At 46.5% G+C, this 17,412-nt stretch overlaps 1 protein-coding gene across 9 annotated transcripts in view; it reads right to left on the bottom strand.

The window, feature by feature from the left end:
- The window catches only part of Ppard (peroxisome proliferator activated receptor delta), a 73,519-nt gene that overhangs the window by 16,472 nt on the left and 39,635 nt on the right, over nucleotides 1-17,412 (bottom strand). For 2 of the 9 annotated variants that reach the window (XM_040282527.2, XM_040282529.2), the window contains one exon: nucleotides 3,391-3,502. The exons of 6 other annotated variants lie outside the window; for them this stretch is intronic. The gene's annotated coding sequence lies outside the window, so the exon portion shown is untranslated. Of the gene's footprint in view, nucleotides 1-3,390; nucleotides 3,503-7,645; nucleotides 7,826-17,412 lie in introns of those variants that run through there. One more of the 9 variants, XM_078020147.1, reaches the window with a different exon arrangement.

Below are 17,412 nucleotides of genomic sequence, written 5' to 3' on the forward strand. Positions count from 1 at the left end.
TGACAGCCATGGGAAAAGGCACAGTTCACCAAGGAGAGCAAGCAACGTGTCCAGGTAAAAAAAAGGAAGAGGTGCTAGGCAGGCAATGGGGTGGTGGGCAGAGAAAGAAAGGACCTGGGGCAGCTATGTGTCTCAGAGTCAAGGGAAGGACTATTTCAAGGGGTGGCCAGCCGTTTCAAACACTATGGATATTCAGAGTGATCAACTGGCAAACAGCCATCAATGACCCTCTGAGGCAAGTTTCAGTCAAATGGTTGGGAGGGAAGAACAGGGATAACAGGGAAGCTGGGATATAGTGAATGGAGACTAGTTTGGGGACAAATATGTCAGGGAAATAAACATACAAGAGTATGCTAGCTTGAAGAAGGGTAGCAAGGCCACCAAGAGGTTTGTGGTCAGAGAGGTCAACAGAGAAAGACTGAAGATTCATGGGGAAGCCAGGGCAGGATGAGGGACAGAGGAAATAATTCAAGGTTACAGGATGAAGAAGATTCAAGTGACGCCGGGTACAATGGCACTGGCATAAGCCTGTATTCCCAGTACTACTCTGGAGAGACCCCATCTCAAAATAAAAAATAAGGGGCTGGGGCTGAGGCTCAGCGATAGAGCACTGGCCTAGTATGTGCAAGGTGCTGGGTTCAATCCTCAGCACCACAGAAAAATAAATAAATAAAATAAAGGTATGTGTCCAACTGCAACTAAAAAAAAAAAATTTAAATAAATAAATAAAAAATAAGAAGGGCTGGAGATATAGTGGTAAAGGATCCCTTGGGTTCAATCCCTAGTACTAAAATCAAAGCAACTATTTGATAAAAGAAAAATGCAAATTAAAATACACAGACACAGTTTAGTCTTTTGAGTTCTTTATATATATACCCTAGAGACTAGTGCTCTATCTGATATGAGAGTGGTAAAAAGTTGCTCCCATGATGTAGGGTCTCTATTCATCTCACTGTTTCTTTTGCTGAGAACAAGCTTTTTAGTTTAAATCCATCCCATTTTTTTTTTAAATTTTAATTCCTTCTCCATAGGAGTCTTATTAAGAAAGTATGGCCCTAATCTGACATGATGGAGATTTGGACCTGTTTTTTTCTTCTATTAGACACAGGGCCTCTGGTTTAATTCCTAGGCCCTTGATCCACTTTGAGTTGAGTTTTGTGCATGGTGAGAGGCAGGGGTTTAATTTCATTTTGTTGCATAAGGATTTCCAGTTTTCCTAGCACCATTTATTGAATAGGCTATCTTTTCTCCAATGTATGTCGTTGGCGCCTTTGTCTAATATAACTGTAATTATGTGGGTTAGTCTCTGTGTCCTTTATTCTGTACCACTGGTCTACCAGTCTATTTTGGTGCCAATACCATGCTGTTTTTGTTACTATTGCTCTGTAGTATAGTTTATGGTCTGGTATTGTGATGCCATCTGCTTCACTCTTCTTGCTAAGGATTGCTTTAGCTATTCTGGGTCTCTTATTTTTCCAGATGAATTTCATGACTGCTTTTTCTATTTCTAGGAGAAATGCCATTGGGATTTTGATTGGAATTGCATTAAATCTGTATAGTGCTTTTGGTAGTATGGTCATTTTGACAATTCTGCTATCCAGGAGCAAGGTAGATCTTTCCATCTTTTAAGTATTTTTTTATTACTTTCTTTAGCATTCTGTTGTGTTCATTGTAGAGGTCTTTCACCTCTTTCGTTAGGTTGATTCCCAAGTGTTTTATTTATTTATTTTTTTAGTTGTAGATGGACACAATTCCTTTATTTTATTTATTTTTATGTGGTGCCGAGGATCGAACCCAGCGCCCTACATGTGCTAGACAAGTGTTCTACCATTGAGATACAGTTCCAGACCCGCAGCCCTTTTTATTTCTTATTTTGAGACGGGGTCTCACTAAGTTGCCTAGGAAGACATCAAACCTGGAATCCTCCTGCCTTGGTCTCCTGAATAGCTGAAGTTACAGTATGTGCCACCATACTCAGCAAGAATAAAGTTAGTTATGGGGTAGTACGAAAGTATCACTAAGATATAAATGAAGATACAAAGAAGCTGTACTGATCTCTGTGAAGCAGCTCTGGAAGGCTACATACGACTTTGGGAACACCAATAGCTTGGGGTCAGGGGACTGAGTTTCAGGTTCACTATGGGAGAGAGATTTTTTTCACTGTACCTTTTGAACCTTTTAGAACTACAGGAATGTTACCTTTTCTAAAAACAATTTAAATTGTAATAAAATAAACGGGTAAATCTTACAAACAGCACTGAAGGTTAGAGGGAGCGGCAGCATTTGGTTGCTCAAGACCTTTTACTTCCAGATGCTGACCAGAGATGCTAACATACAGTTCCGTCAAAATTACGTGGAAAAATTCAAATGACTACTAAGATGCCATAAGCAGAGTGTATACTTTCCAAATTATTAGAGCAGAGTAGGACAACTTAGAGGAAAGGTGGGGGAAGACTGTTGCTTTTGGACTAAAGAAAGCCTCACAGACAATGAGCAGCCTGTGGAGATGTAACTAAAGGGATGTGGGATCCTAGACTGGATCCTGGAACAGAAAGACAGGGATGGAAAAGCTGTTAAGTGTGCTAGGTGTTGTAGCAGATGTCTGTAATACTGGCAGCTTGGGAGGCTGAGGCAGGAAGACCTCAAATTTGAGGCCAGCCTCAGCAACTTAGCAAATTAGTGCTAATCAAGCTCAGTGAGACCCTGTCTCTAAATAAAATTAAAAAGGGCTAGGAAGGGGGTTCAGTGGTAAAGTACCCCTGGGTTCAATCTGGTTAAAAAAAAAAAAAAAGGAAAAGCTGTTAAGTTCTGAATAGTCTCTTTAGTTAGTTAATGGCATTGTACCAGATGTTACTATAAGGGGAAAGCTGGGAGACAGCACACAGAAACTCTTCATTCTCTATTCTCGGCAACTCTGCTGTTACATGAAAAAGTTTTTTCAAATTAGTTTTTTAAAACACTTTTTTAAAAAATCTGGTTTCTGGCTTCTCTTAAGAACGGAGCACTGGGAGCCCACCACACGGCCCTGGCACCCGTCCCAGAGCTGAGCAGCAGCAGCGCATCCCATGTGGCTCTCACTACAAGATCACAGGCAGCCACTCCTACTTGTCTCCCTGGTCCTATCCCCTGCCTTTCTTGCTGAGTCCCAGTCTTCTTTGGATCAACAATGTGCCTGGCTCCACATCAATTCCCAAGCTCTTTTGCGGCTACAGTGATCATGTGACGTAATCCTGACCAATAATATGTAAACAGGAATCTACTGGAGGTGCTTCTGAAAAAGCTCTTCTTTCCTAATAGAGACAAACTTCTGCACTTCCCTACTTCCTGCTTGGCCCAGGAATCCTATGTGGGTGTGTGGGGGGGTGGGGGCAGCAGATCCAAGCAGCATACCTGGGGGCAGGAGCACACAAGTTGAGAGGTGGAGAGAAGGTCAGGGGGAGCCTGGGCACTGTAGCACTGTGGGGCTGCAGGACTGGCCCTGAAATGCCCACCTCCAGACCACCTGTAAGGTGAGAAAACGAAGCTACTTTTTACCACGCTGTCTGCCAAATTTCTGTTGACTGCACTTGCACAAGACCATACTACCTGAAGTGGGACACGAAGCCACTGAGCTAAAGAGCAGAGAGGGCTTTGGGTGGGGTTTGGGCAGCAATACTGAAAAGGACCTTGGAGATCACTAGGAACAATTGTGACTGCTGTCGCATTAGTAAGCTCCAAAAACGTGCTACTGAGCAGGGCGTGGTGGCACATGTCTGTAATCCCAGCAACTTGGGAGGTTGAGGCAGGAGGATCTAAATTTGAGGACATTTTCAGCAACGTAGCAAGACCCTAAGCAACTTAGTGAGATCCTATCTCAGAAAATAAAAAGGGCTGGTGATGCGGCTCAGTGGCAGAGGGCCTGGATTCAATTCCCAGTATCAAAAAAAAGGAAGGTAGCTATTAAAGCCTGTAAGTGGAGGAGGTGAGTGGAGGGGAGGAGCCCTCAACTAGACTGAGGGTAGGAGGGCCCAGGAGGCTTCTAAGAGCATCAGGAGAACAAGCAGCACTAGGGAGACAGGGTCAAGTGATGTGACTTCAAGGACCACAGGCACAGTGCAGGCACTGACCACAGGGTGAGCAAGATGGGGTTGGAGGACACTCTGGTTTGGGATCCATGCAGTCTGGGTGTGGTGATGAGCATGAGGGGACAGGAGGAGCTGGGGACTCCCCCTCGGCAGGCACTAATCAGGGTGGACTGCAGCACAGTGGTTAGATCTCATCAGATGCCTCCTGCATGATTGACAAAGCATTTTCTTGCATGTCCCTCATACCCTCTGATCCTCTGAGGGGCCAGAGGAGGAAGGAATGGAGTTCCTGGTCAGGACAGGGCACTGTCCATATCCCAGGCTCTCACTGGATCCTTCCAAATACCACAGGTCAGCCTTCAGCCCGTGCTGGACAGAAAGTGACAAAAAGCCAAGCCAGAGGACCCTGATGGTGCCTTTCAGAGGACCTGCCAGAGGGCAAAGCGGAAGACGGCAGAGCTCTGACACAGGGTTGGGGCCTGGCCAGACCTCTGACAGCAGTATTCTCTGGCCATGTCACCAGCCCCGAGCCCAGGTTCCTGTTCCAGAATACCAGCAGTAGATCAGAACTGTTCTGTTTCAGGGTGCAAGTGGTTGTCTCTTGGGATCAAATGTAGTTCTGGGGTCCCTGGCTCCTGTGTCAACATTTCTCTGAGCCTGAGTTGTCTCCTCTGGTTGTGACCTCTTAAGGACATCAGCTGAAAGAGGAGGGGAGCTGTGGTTCAGCTGTTCTGAAACCCACATGTATCCCTCGGGCTGTTTCATATTCAGATCTAACCACTGTGCTGCAGTCCACCCTGTATTTTGCCAAAAGTCATAGCTTTTATATAGCCCTGCCTTCCTTCTACGCTGAGGTCAGCCATCTACCCGTGGCCAAGGCTGCCCCCAAACCCTGGCTGTGCTCAGCTCACACAGCCAGGAGCAACTCTACCCAGGCCCTCTCCTGACCCACTGGGCCAGGCCACAGCCTGGATCCCCACCCACCACTGCCCTGGGAGGAACCCTGCTCTCCTTTCCTCTCTCAGCCCGTCACTAAAAATAGCACAGCCGGGCACTGGGTTTAACGACACGTGGGTGAAGACACTGATTTGCGCTGCTGCTCCCGGTGCTGTCAGTCTCCCCTCTCCACAGGCCAAGGCCATAGCCCTCTGATCAGGAGCTTCAGAGCCTCAGAAAAGATAAGGGCCCTGCAGCCATTAGGAGGGGTGCATAAAGTAGTCGAGTACCCCCTCAAACAGTGGAGTCGCTAGCAAAAGAATTTTTGTGGCTAAATCCCAGGAAGCTCCATTTCTGGGGCGCCTGCACATGTACACACAAAGCCAGTCCTACTGCTCCCATCCCTGCTCCCACTGTCTTGCCCCACAAAGAGACTCAGTCCTTTGGGAGCCTAGGTGCAGGGGGAGTTACAGCTCCATCCACTTCCCATTTTTTCAGGTCAATTTTGTTTACAGAAGTAGTTAGGAGCCTAATGCAAATGGCTGCTAGCTCCAGAGAGGCCTGGAATGAGGTCAGGACAACCAAGTCACCTGGACTACTAATCCTTCCCACCAAAACCCATTGTCCTGGGCCCCACTCTCCACCAGGGTCAGGGCTCCTCTCTCCACCAGGGGCAGGGCTCCTTTCCAGGGCAAGCCAATGGCTGGGTAATTCTCAAGTGCTCTTTGTGTTCCTCCAGGGCTTCTGTGCTGCCTGCAGGCAGGCTGTGCACTTGGTGGGAACACTTCTGCCCTGCCCTGGGGATGAGTGGGGGCCAGGACTCCTCCACCAGCCCCCTCTGCTGTGTGAGGCAGCCTGATGGGCCTTCTCCCTACACTAGAGCCTAAGCCCGCTGCTGCCATCACCCAGGGGAAAATGCTGCAGTCTGGCTGGGCACAATTCAGGAGCCACTTGTCAAAAGAAACTAACTTTATTTTAGAACTACAAACGCCAAGCAAAACAGCTCCTCAGGGAAAAAACCCTCAGAGCCCAACTGCCACCACCGGCTTCCACAAGCCTCTCACCCACACAAGCCTCACCACCTCCCACAATCCTCCTGCTCTTGAGGCCAATTGGCTGGGTCGCGTGGGCAGAGCCAAAGAAGTCCCCCAATGAGCAGCTCTGTGGTCTGAAAGGGCAGGGAAACAGCCCAATGAGCAGCTCCATGGAGGAGCCAATCAGCTAGATGTTGCTGGGGCCGCTGTGAGCCAATCATCAGCCGGCAGCTGGAAGTTTGCTGGGGCCCCTTTGGCTGTGGCTCTCAACATCTCCCCCCTCTCTGTTTAAACAACAAGCATGTGGCTTAGGGACCGTGCCCGCCTTAGGTTGTCCAATACTACATATGGTCCTTACCCGTCTTCCGATGAGCTGACCTCAGGGCGTCAGCCTCCTGTCTTAGGTTGGTACCATTGTAATTGGATCTTACCCGTCATTGACTATCGGTCCAGTATACAGCCACACCTGTGGAGAGGTCTTTGTGGGGGGGGGGTGAGGTTCTTTGCCTCACCTCTGTTGGCCCCCAAATTTTAGCTGAATGATCATGACAAGCAGAAGGGAGGAAGATACACCAAGCCAATTGATGGCTCTTGTTGGAAAAATTGTACCACCGATGATATCATCAGCAAAAATACCCCAACACTACCACAAGTCGATGCACCAACAGATAGTTCACAATGCATACAAGTGAGTTCACAATGCATACAAGTGACACATAGTTTAGGCAAGTTCTGTAAGCAGTTCAGTGATGGCTATTGCAGAAACTGTAGATTAGTTTTATCTTTGTCTTCACTAGCACAGGGATGAAGATAGGAATTCTGGCAATAATGGCTAAAGAAAAAAATTATGTAACATTCCAGAAGGCACTAAAAGAAAACAATTTTCTTAACAATTTACATTGTCTTTACCGGCACTGGGATGAAGATAGGAATTCTGGCAATAATGGCTAAAGAAAAAATTATGTAACATTCCATTCTGGCTTCCATTCTCCGGGGCTTACTGTGGCCAGGCTCTGCATATGCTAACACTTCTAACTTGTACAACCCTAAGAAGTTGGGTACTATTATCGTCTCCATTTACCTGATGAGGAAATTGTAGTATGAAGAGGGAAAGTAACTGGCTCAAGGTCTATCACGGTGCCTGCAAGTGGGTGTTCAACATCCACTTAACTGAATGAATAAATACACTAAAACCAAATCTGAGCCACGCCATTTTCAGGTGTAGCGTTTGCCAGGTTACCCATTCTCTGCTACTACTATACCATCACTGAGATGAAGCACTCCACAGAAGTTAATTCTATCAGAATCTGTGTCAGGCTTGGGGTCAAACCCTGGCTCTGTCCCTTTCTCTCTGTAACTTGGGGACCATGCTAACTTCTAGGAGGTTCTCAGCCCTCAAGTTGAGATCCTAGCACCCAAACCAAAGATGGTGTGTGGAAATAAGCATGCAGTAACTGCTTAACAGTGCGAGGTATGCAGTAGATGCCGACTAGAGATCCTGGCTGCTGCTATCCTCATCAGCACTGCTCAGACGCTATGTCAGATCTAGGCGGCCCACTGGAACCCCAGGGGACCTTGCCAGACAGAGAATCCCCCAGGTCCCTGTCTTACCACTAGCCAGAAGAGTGGAAGCTACAGGGAGCTCCCTGGGCACGAGTTTCTTCATTCGGAGAGAAGGGCCCAGACCGTTCTCTACTTCTTGCCCCTGGTGCAGCTGACCCAGTTGCTACTTCCTCCTCGCTTCTATGCAGGTGGGGTCAGTAGTGTCTAGGGAAAGGGCAGAGGCTGCCCCAGACCCCTGGCAGCAGGGAGGGAGGCTCTGGGAAAATGGGTCTAGTTGATTCTCTCCTAACCTTTCCTATCAATTAGTAATCTAGGTACTGACCTAGTGCCCAGTTTTCCAGGCCAGCAACTCTGCAGTGCTCTCTGCTTGCCATTTGCCAATCTAGGTCACCCCACTCCTCTCAGGGCACACAAGAGCAGGCTGGATTCACTCCAGCAGGTCACCTGAGGCCAAACCCCCAGGAATGGCCTGGGGTCTGTTTTTTTTTTCTTTTCAAAGATAAATATAACTTTTAGTGTCTATTTACTATACACAATGATGGGATTTACTGTGGTATATTTGCGCATGCATAAAAATATAATTGGGCTGGTTTTGTTCAGGGCACAGCCACGAGGCTCCCTGAAATGCTAACACTCTCCAGTTGCCTCAAGAGTTAACCCCTAAGCGTATGAAGAGGACCTAAACTAAAATAAAAGAAATATCGTCCTTGAGGAGCCAGAGAATGTTCTGGGAAAGGGAACAGAGAGGAAAGGGTGCTCTTGCCTGAGAGGAGAAGAGCCAGGACAGAAAGAAGCCTGGAGTCGTCCACAGAAGGGAGAGGGAGGCACCGGCTTTGGGTGGCAACCTCTGCCAGGAGGGCTAATTGCTGCCCACCTCCAAATACCGCCACTAACACGGAGAAGGCACTAAACTCTGCGGGTTCACCAACAGAGGGGCTGGATGGCATGAAAATGCACACATGCGCAGAGAAACAAAACCAGAAAGACGTGGCCCTGGTATTAATGTGCTTCTCTCTAAGCAGTGCAGCTGCCCAGGATTCTTATTTTCTTGATGATAATGTTTCCCTGTGTTCTCCAAATTCTTTACAGAGGGAATGGGGTACTTTTATGCTTGAGGAGAGAGGGAAAAACATTTAAGTGTTTTGAGTGGAAAAAAAAAAGATGCTGAGATACTGCTGAGGTATAGGAAAGGCCTGCCCAGGTTCCAGAAGGACCCAGATCGCTCCTGCTGAAGCTGTAAGGCAGAAAGGGCTCCACACTACTCAGAGCACTTCCAAAGTCAGGGTGGTTTTGCAGGTAGGCAAAGGGACATGCTGGGGGACTCTGCAGTGCCCTTCTCACCTAGGAACCTAGGAACTATGGCTGCTGACACCCTCACTACTCCTCCACCCTCCTGGTCCCTGACAGCTGCTTTCATTCACTACTTCAACAAATATTTGCTAAGTATCTACCATCATGTGCCAGGCCACACTAGGCAAGGAACTGACACAAACATCTGTGACCAATGGCCAGGGCTTATAAGGACAAGTACTGACTACTGTGGGGCACACTCAGAACACATTGGTCTGGGATGATTGGCCAGGGGGGGTTTTCCTGAGGACTAGGCCTCAGGACAGGCAGCCTAAGTAGGGTTTCCTGGAGGTGGGAAGCAGATGTGAGGGAAAAGAGCAGGAGGAGGAAGATAGGGTCCCTGGGGAGAGAAGGGCCGTGCAGCTGGTCCAGCTAAGGCTGGGTTCCCTGAGTGCAGAAGGGCACAGTAAGCATGTGGGTGTTTTCCCTGGTGCAGCAGAAAGCCTAGCAGGTTCTGAAAGGATTTGCAGGATCATGGCTGCATTTAAAAAAATAACAACAACAAATGGAAAAACACCTCCCCTAAACACCTCCCGCTGCTATAGAGGACAGATGGGAGATGATCTCAGCTGGATTCTGAGAAGGGCAACAGCAGACCCAGCAGGCGAAATGGGCAGGAGAAGGAGCCCTGCCAGTCTGGGAAGAACCAGGCTGAGAAGCACAGGGCTGGGACTCAGAGCCTAGAGCTTCTCCTGCTGTCCGACTTGTGTCCTCCTGAGCAAAATGTCACACAGAGTTAAATATCTCCAAGGCCCTTCCAGCTCTGCTGGGCTCTGCAGAGCGGTTTTGGCCTCAGTGATTCCTGGCCATGACACACACATGCCACTGGGAAGCAGATGCAGCACACTGCATGAGCCCGGCTGACAAGAAAAGCCACATGCCTGGACCTGCCCACTCCACAGCCCCCAAACCCTCACACTGCTCTAGTCACCAGCACCCACCTGGGTCAGCGGCCCTGCTCTAGGTCTCTGTGGTTTCAGGGCCTGGAGCAGACACTACTGCTCATACCCATTCCTTCTCACACAAGTAGGGCCTTTATGTTCCCAGAGTGCCTTCTCATTCATGCCATTTAGGTGACTCAGGCAGCAGAGCAGGCAGGACTAACATGTTAAACACCAGCAGTGGAGTATTTCGTTTTTTTTTTTTTTTTTAAATAGTGAATTTATTTTATTTATTTATATTTTATGGGGTGCTGAGGATCGAACCCAGTGCCTCATTCGTGCGAGGTAAGGTTCTACCCCTGAGCCAAAGCTCAGCCCTGGAGTATTTTGTTTTAGAACTGCAGTCACCTCTGGGGAAGCTCTGCCTCCTGCTGGGCTGATGGACACCCCTGGGTGAGGGGTTCAGGCTAATGTCAGGACAAGGGCAGTGTCAGAACACGGCCAGGCCTACTGAGGGGGCATGATATCGACCTTCCCAGGAGAAATGGGACTCACAAGTACAGCAGGGAGCAGGAGCGGGTGACTTCTGAACCCCAGGGAGAGAAGAGACATGAAAGAAGCTCACAGTTAAAAAGTGACTAGGCTGGGCTTGTGGCTCGGTGGTAGAGCACTCACCTAGCAGGTGCCAGACACTGGGTTCAAATCTCAGCACCATATAAAAATAAATAAATAAAGATCTTGTGTCCATCTACAACTAAGAAAATATTAAAAAAAAAAAAAAGTGACTGGTCAACTCTGTCCAGGAGAAACTGTGGCTGCAAACTCAAGCTTTACCTAAAAATGTTCATGTCTCTTTCTCTCTGTTTTGAGGTGCTAGAGCTGGAACTCAGGGCCTCATACATGCCAGGCAAGCATTCCATCACTGAGCTACAACCCCAGCCTAGTTTATGTTCTTGTAGGAAATTCTTCTTGTAGGAAAACACAGAAGTATTTATTGCTGTGTTGTTTATAATACTGAAAAATTAGAAAAGATTCAATGCACAGTAATAGAGGGGTGGTTTAGAAACTGGGCATATCCAGAAAATGGAATATTATCCAGCCATTAAACTTATGTTTTCTTAGAATATTTAATAACTTGTTAATAAAGAACAGCAGAATACAGCTGGGTGTGGTGGCACAAGCCTGTAATCCCAGTTACTCAGGAGGCTGAGGCAGGAGGATTACAAATTTGAGGCTAGCATGGGCAAATGAGATCCTGTCTCAAAATAAAAATTAGAAAAGGGGCTGGGGATGTAGCCCAATAGTGATAAAGTGAACCTAGGTTCCATTCTCAGTACCAAACAAACAAAACCCCAAAACAATATAAAACCACATTAAGTACATGATGTCCATAAAAAGAAGTACAGAGGAATAGAAGGAAGTTCCCCTACATGTACAGGGTGGTAGGTGATTTATTGGCTTTTTATGTTGCTGTACTTTGGAACCTCTCTGTAACGAGCAGGTATTATCTTCACCTTACCTGACCAATAGCAGCATGTGACCCGGTGCTCAGCCCCTCCTCTGCACCTTTTCTTCCCTTGGTTCCCAGGCTTTCCTTCACCCTCACAGGCTCCTTGTCAACCTCCTCAGCTGCTTCTTCCTGGTTTCTGAAGGTCTCTGTTCTCCACCTCTGCTCCTCCTTTCTTCACGATCATAGCTTTCAATACCTTCTGTATGCTGATGGCTCCTAAATTTATTTCTTTAGCTCTAGCTTCTCTGACATCTTCACATGGATGTCCAAAGATATCACAAACTCATCCACCCCAAATTGAGCCTGTGGCCTTCCTCCTAGTCTTTCCCATGGTAGTACCTGTAGTTCAACTACTCTGGAGGCTAATGCAGAAAGCTGGCTTGAGCCTTGGAATTTGAGGCCAGAATGGGCATTAGAGTGAGACCCCACCTCAAATAAAACAAGAATAACAACAAACAAACATCCCCAAATCCTCCAACCTTCCAGCTGGTAAGGCCAAAATGATAGAATTAGCAAATCCTGTTGGCTCTGCTTTTAATCAGGACTCAGAATCCATCCTCCTCCTCACCTTCACTGCCTCGGCCCTCATCTGAGCCAGCATCGTCTCTGGCCTGGGTTAGTACAGCAGCCTCCTACTGATTGATTCTCTACTTCCCTTTCCACCCACTTGCCATGTAGCAGTCAGAATGAGCCTACCTGTCCAGGGAAATCTGTCCCTTCTGGGGTCAAATCCCTCCACGGGGTTTCCACAGGCCAATAAGGCCTTCTGGGCTGAGCACAGTGGCCATATTCTGCCATGGGGCCCTGCAGCTGATGCTGCCCCCGAGTTTTTTGCAAGTCGTCTATCTCTACAGATCACTGCCCCACCTTCAGGTAGTTCCCCAAATGTCACCATTTCAGTGAGACCTGCCCTCACCATCCTATCCAAAACCAGCCCAACCTAGAGTACTCGCACCCTCCATCCCTGCCTCGACGGTCTCCACAGCTCCTACACCACCTGGCGCAGAGCGCACATATTTGCTCAGTTGCTTGGTGCTTGGTCTCTTCCCCCCAAAACATAAGACCTGCAGGGCAGAGATTTTCATCTATTAGATTCACACTAACCCTCAAGTCTTAGTGGACTGGCTCTCAGAAAGTAAATGTCACTGATTGTTTGCTGAATAAATGAACACCATTATATAATTGAAAAAAAAAAAAGATGTCTGTTTACTACAGAATGAAGCAGGTCTGTAGAGATCAATCCTCCACCAGCCTCAGTTTCAGGGACATGTGACCCTGCTCTCTAGACCATTCTAGACTCCCCTCCTTTGGGGTGGGGGGGCTAGGGATTGAACCCAGGGGTGTTTTACCACTGAGCTACATCCTCAGCCCTTTAAAATTTTTTAATTTGTTTTAATTAGTTATACATGACAGTAGAATGCACTTTGATACTTCATATGTAATGAAGTATGACTTCTCATTCTGTTGTACATGATGTAGAATCACACCGGCCCAGCCCTTTTATTTTTTAATTTTGAGACAGAATCTTCCTACGCTGCCCAGGCTGGCCTCAAATTTGCAATCCTCCTGCCTAAATCTCTCGATTCATTGAGATTCCAGGTGTGCCACCATGCCAGACTATATCATTCCGGACCCTTCAAAGGAGGAGTTCCGAGGGTCATGGCACACTGGTAGAAATGCTGTGGAGGGGAAAACACGGAGCCCAGAAATGGCTGGTTGAAGTGGCCTAGCTGGGTCTGGCCAGTTCTTCCGGCAATAGACAGGAGAACTTAGGGGACGTGGGGACTTCATTTTTTTTAAGGGGAAGCAGTGCTGGTTCTGCTATCCCTCCTTTGGCTCTAAAATCCTCTCACTGAGCAGACCCCAAAGTACTGCTCATGGAGGGAGGCCTGGGAGACTCAATCCTGAGCACAGACTTAGGATCCAGTAAGGAGGTGGGGACAAATCCTCAGGTGCCTTTAAAGCTTTACTCTTCAGAGAGGAAGGTAATACCTGCAAATACCCAAGGAAAAGTACACAATGAGGGAGGAAGGGGTGAGCCGAGGCCTGAGCAGCTGGAAACTGCTTCTGCTGCAGGCCTCAGAGGAGGTTCAAGGTCAAGTGGAGTTGGGTCATACAGTTTAATCTTAGAAGTAAAATAACCTCATCATAAAAAATACTTAAGAGTTCAGAGAAGAAAATGAAACCAAGGAGTGGCAGATTTATAAAAAATAAAGACTGAGGTGAGGGTAATCTAGGTGGGAGAAACGCAGAACCCAGGCCAAGGAGAGAGAGACAGAGAAGAAACATGGAGACCAGGTGGCAGGGAACAGAAAGGCTACAGAAGCAGGTCACAGACAAAACCCAAACGGAAACCTTTCTACAGCTTCCATTATGTGGAGCCTAACCACCCTCTGCTTGAACCAAACAGCACAAGCCAGGCCTACGCTGCCCTCTTCACTCAGTGACGCACTCAATCTCACAAGTGGACTGAGACATGCTAAATAAAAATTACAGGAAGCTGTTGTTTTGGACTAGGCTCCTGCACTGGGTCCCAACAGACCAAATGTCAAATGTAGTCACTCATGCTAAAGCTCCGTGTCATCAAACCAAAACCAAGCTTTCATCTGAATCAGAGGTAGTAACCGTCAAATTTCCCAAATGGACTCGATTCAACTGGCATGATTATGAAATTCCCTCTGCTTTAATTTTTACAAAAATACAATGTGAAGTAACCTGATTTAACCCGTTCTTATTCTTTTTCTTTACACAATATCTTTATTTGTTTATTTTTATGTGGTGCTGAGGATCAAACCCAGGGACTCACACATGCCAGGCGAGCGTTCTACCACTGAGCCATAAACCCAGCCCAACCTGTTATTTTTCTACTGCTCTGTCTCCCTGTCCTGCCTTATAAGAAAAGTAACTTTGAAATGACCAATTTACTTTTTGTTCTTCGTTTCTGTTTGCTTCAGCCTTTCCATCTATAAAACTAACCCTTTCCATGGAAACATTCCTTCTATTTTGTAGAAGACAGTGTTGCCTGATTCTTGACTCAATGACATCTTTAAATTGTACTTTTGTAGCAGCACAATTCACAATAGCTAGAATGTGGAACCAACCTAGATGCCCTTCAGTAGATGTATGGATAAAAAAAATGTGGCATTTATACACAATGGAATATTACTCAGCACTAAAACATAATAAGATCACGGCATTTGCAGGCAAATGGATGGCATTAGAGCAGATTATACTAAGTGAAGTTAGCCAATCCCTAAAAAACAAATGCTGAATGTCTTCTCTGATAACAGGGGGGTGACTCAAATGGGATAGGGAGGAAGAGCATGAGAAGAAGACTACCACTAAATAGGGAAGAGAGGTGGGAGGGAAAAAGAGGGAGAAGGGGAGTTGCACGGAAGATGGAAGGAGAACCTCATTGTTATACAGAATACATGTATGATGTTGTGATGAGAAAAAGAAAAAAAAAGTGTGTCACATTAGATTGGATAGAGAGAAAGGATGGGAGAGGAGGGGAGGAGTAGGGGGGATAGAAAGGGCAGCAGAACAGAATAGACAATATGATTGATGTATGTACATTCCATGTATGTATTATATGTCAAAATACATCCTGCTGTCATGTATGACTAAAAAAAATAAAAATAAACCATATGGTAAAAAACAAAAAAACAAAACAAAACAAAAAACTGTACTTTTGTCAGGCTGGTATCATCATCACCCCCATTACAGGATGAGAAACCCAGAGTGAGGGAATCCCAACACCACAGGGGCCAGAGGTCAGTGTCAAGAGCCAGTCTGCCCAACTACATGCCTTTCACTTCCAGTCCTGAACTTGAATGCTATGAAATTCTTTTATACCCTGCCCAACTGGACCCTCTCTCAACTAACTGCCATTCCTGGCCCTTTCTGCCTGGCCTCTGGTCACCAAGTCTTGGCCTGTGCCTCTTCCTCCCCAAAGCCATCCTCTTCAGGGGAAGCCTCATAGCCACAGTATTTGTCCTGGGAGTTCCCAGGTTCCTTCTCTTACTTATGTATCATACCCTCCCACTGTGGCTCCTAAAATTCTCAATAATCAAAGTGAAGTTCATGTGCTGAAATGCATGTCCAATAGTGGTCCACAGCAGTCACTGATGGAGCATCAAATCAGGCTTCCCTGCCATGGGCCTAGGGAAATGGAAGATACCATCTGTCTCCACTCCTTTTAAACAGCACCCTGTTGCCTCTGGCCTATAGTTAGAGCCCTATGAGGTTTTTAGTTTTGGTGCTGAACCCAGGGCCTCATGCATGTTAGCCCCGTGCTCCACCATGGGGCTACACCTCAGGCCCCCTCTGAGTGCTTTCTAAACCTATTCTGTGCTCCAAACCACAAACAATCCTCACCTGCCACCATCTATAAATCTGAGCAGCATGTCTTCTGCCTTTTCTCCTAAGTCTATGAGGTGCCTTCCTGCAGGTACTGTCTATTAACCTTTGACTTAGCCACTTCAATGAACCTGAAATCCAATGCCCAAATTACTCTCCATCCAGAGGTGAGAAGACAGTGGAATACAGAGGAGAAAGCATTAGTGATGGATTATATGACAAGTGTAACTCCAGCTCTGTCTACCACACTGTGTACCACTGGGCAAACATCTAACCTCTCTGTTTAGTTTTTCCATATGTTAAGACAGGACTAATTATTACCTGCCTCCCTTAATGAAAGCTTGGATGAGATATGGATGTGAAAGACATCTATCTGTCTTATACAATCTACATAACAGAATTTACCTCTCAAGGGTAACATTTCATTTATTCATTCATTCACAGTTCATGTGTTCGTTGGTTTATGCATTCATTCATTGATACTGGGGATTCATTCATTCTGTCATTGGTACTGGGAATTGAACTCAGGGATGGTTTACCACTGAGTCACATCCCTTTTTATTTTGAGATAGGGTCTTGGTAAGTTGCTTAATGCCTTGCTAACTTGCTGAGGCTGGTCTTGAATTTGCAATCCTCCTGCCTCAGCCTCCTAAGCTGCTGGTATTATAGGCATGAGCCACGTGACTGGCCTCAGGGGCAATATTTATTCTTTTACTGTTTGTCTGATTTTTAAAAATTTTCTATAATAAACACATGCTATGGTTATTAAACAAAAAAAAACAAAAAAAATTTAAAAAGCTTTAAAAGCATGATAAAAATGATTTTAGAGAACAGTAGGGTGAAGCAGAAAAAGCTGAAAGTCATTATCAAGAGGTTACATTCTGGGGCCGGGGTTGTGGCTCAGTGGTAGAGCGCTTGCTTAGCATGTGTGAGGCACTGGGTTCTATCTCAGGTTCGATCTCGGGAACCACATAAAAATAAACAAATAAAATAAAGGTACTGTGTCCATCTACAACTAAAAAATAAACATAAAAAAAGGATGTAACATTCTGGCTCATCCACATCATGGAATCCTCTGCAGACCCCTGCAATAGCGGGTGACAGAGACGTGGGACCGTGGCAGGATGGCCATGACAGACAGAAGACAGCCAGTCTTATACATTCTACATATCAGACTTTACCTCTCAAGGGTAACATTTCATTTATTCATTCATTCACAGTTGGATTACGCATTGCCACAGTGAATTTTGTTTAAAACAACACAGAGTTACAGACATTTGCCCAACAACATGAACAGCTGTGAAGGGAAAGCAGCCTGAGAACGGGAGGAGGAGGGGACAGTGGGGAATGAATTCCCATTACCTTCATATACGTCTGTATTTGAGCTGATTTTAAAGCAAACATCAGTGCCTTTTATAATAAGCTGAGTACAAGAGCCTGGGGTGGCCTTTGTGAAATTCCTTGCTTTTCCCTTAACAAGAGTATTTTGGGGTTGGGGGTGTAGCTAAGTGGCAGTCTTGCCTAGCATGAGGGAGGCCCTGGGTTTGATCCCTAGCACTGCAAAAAGCAGGAGGGAACAAAAGCTTTGGGATTTCTCGAGTGAAAGCAGCCTAGGAACTAAGACCAAATAGTGACACCATGTGAAAAAAGTAAAGCTGTCCTGGTGCTGAGTCTCAAGAACATTTTAAGTTTTGGTCTCTGTCTCCCTTTCCCTT

Source organism: Ictidomys tridecemlineatus, chromosome 8 (genome assembly GCF_052094955.1).
Source record: "Ictidomys tridecemlineatus isolate mIctTri1 chromosome 8, mIctTri1.hap1, whole genome shotgun sequence".
Lineage (NCBI taxonomy): Eukaryota > Metazoa > Chordata > Mammalia > Rodentia > Sciuridae > Ictidomys > Ictidomys tridecemlineatus.